This window comes from Carlito syrichta, unplaced genomic scaffold (genome assembly GCF_000164805.1).
Source record: "Carlito syrichta isolate Samal-C Ts95f unplaced genomic scaffold, Tarsius_syrichta-2.0.1 Scaffold315490, whole genome shotgun sequence".
Classification (NCBI taxonomy): domain Eukaryota; kingdom Metazoa; phylum Chordata; class Mammalia; order Primates; family Tarsiidae; genus Carlito; species Carlito syrichta.
This window is the reverse complement of record NW_007259586.1, coordinates 1,005,937-1,008,057: the sequence shown is the minus strand read 5'-3', so window position 1 is coordinate 1,008,057 and position 2,121 is coordinate 1,005,937.

The window sequence follows — 2,121 nt, the reverse complement described above, 5'->3', positions numbered from 1 at the left end:
CAGGCGGGTCTCGAACCCGCGGGCTCAGGCAATCCACTCACCTCAGCCTCACAAAGGCGCAGGATTACAGGCTGAGCCACCAAGCCCGGCTGCCTTTTTGTTTTTTGATAAAAATAATAATGATAAGCAGAGAGAATGGAATTTAAAGGGCCCCAAATTTATGCAGTCCTCTATGTCAATGGTGAAGCTTTTCAAGACCATAGAACACAAAACAATAACATAATTTAGTTCAGGATACCCACGACAATTGCCTGAAATGAAATTGTCAGGTCCTCCCTACCTCATGGCACACCCCCAATAAAATAGCACATGCAGCAAAAATAAAAATAAATTGAACTAATTGAACTTCTTGAGATGCTGGCCTAAAATTATCTTTTAGATTTGTCCCATTATTAGTACTGTAAAGTGGATATGTATGCAAGATAATTTTCACATGCTTATAGGTGTACACATGAGATACTCCTAGAATCCCAGAGTTCTGGAAGGTAGGATTTGAGAATCTGCAAGGTAACTGTGTACTCACAAATCTAAGGCATCCCCTGTGGTCTGGCTACCACGCAGCTGGAGAAAAGGATTCTGAAGCCGAGGAACATTTAGGGGGACAGGGCACCTGAGCCTTGGCAGTTCCTCTGTCTACAGCAAAGTATGAAGTCATGTCTGCTCCCTGTACCATGTATGGAAGTTTGCCCACATACAAGCAACCTGCTTGTGATTGCAGTGAGAGTGTGGGCTTGGAGAGCTGTGATCTCCTGCTCACAGAATAATTCATCTGCAGCCACAACCTGAAATCAGGGAGACCTCAACAGCAATGGTACGTTTCTAGGGGGAATCTGTGTCCCTGCTTATACAAGAGCTCTGTGCTGGTCCATTCAGCACAGAGCAACAGTTGTTTTGGGTACTTTAGGTCCTTATTTTCCTCACACTAACTTTTTTTTTTGAGTCGGAGTCTCACTCTGTTGCCCAGGCTAGAGTACAGTGGCATGCTCACGGTCACCGCAGCCTCGACCTGCTGGGCTCAGATGATCCTTCTGCCTCAGCCTTCCAAGTAGCTGGAACTATAGACAGGCGCCACCATACCTGGATAATTTTTTTGATTTATTGTAGAGATGAGGTCTCACCAAGTTGACTGGGCTGGTCTTGAACCCATGGGCTCAGGCAGTCCCCTCACCTCAGCCTCCCAAAGTGCTGGGATTATAGGCATGAACCACCATGCCCAGCCCCCACACTGCCATTTTCAGAATTTTATTTTATTTTATTTTATTTTTAAACATATTTTTATTATAAAATTGTGAGGTACAGTTAAGGGTTAGGTATACAAATGTGCATCATTCAGGCACCCTTGTTAATAAGGGGTGTCTCCCCGTCCCCAGACAGATATTGACTACCATTAGTCCCACCTCCCTTCCCCTCCCTGCCCCCCATAGTTCCCCGCCACTGTCAGTCCTTTTCTTATAGTATTATGATAGATGTTCAAGGTCCACTTATGAGTGAGAACATGTGATACTCAGATCCTTGTTTCTGTGAGAGATCACTCAGTATTATCGACTCCAGTTCCATCCAGGTTGCTGAGACATTTTCATAATTTTAAATAGTTACTTTTAAATAGATAATTTTAAATAGATCCTTGAGTGGGTCATCCAGGAATTTCAGATTTTCCAGTTCATTTGAATTTATCAGATACCAAACACCAGAGCCTGCAAGGAATCAAATCCCCAGTGAGAATCACTGCAAGTCTCTCGACTACAGAAGCCCTCCAGTTAATCATCCTAAATCCACTGCTGGAGAGAGGAACCCCAAATCTAAATAGCCTGAAGGCACCAAGAACTGGGGAGAGAAGCAAACGACAAAATACAAGAAAGCAGGTTAACCACGGGGATTTTCTTTTTTTTACACAACTTCATGGGGACTGAATTATGGCAATTTTGTTACAGTTCTAGGCAGTTTTAAAGAATACTGATGGCGGGCATGGTGGCTCAAGCCTGTAACTTGGCTAATCTTTTTATAGAGAGAGAGAGAGAGAGACAAGGTCTCACCAAGTTACCCAGGCTGGTCTTGGACTCCTGGCCTCAGGCAACCCTCTCACCTTGGTCTCCCAAAGTGCTGGGATTACAGGCTTGAGCC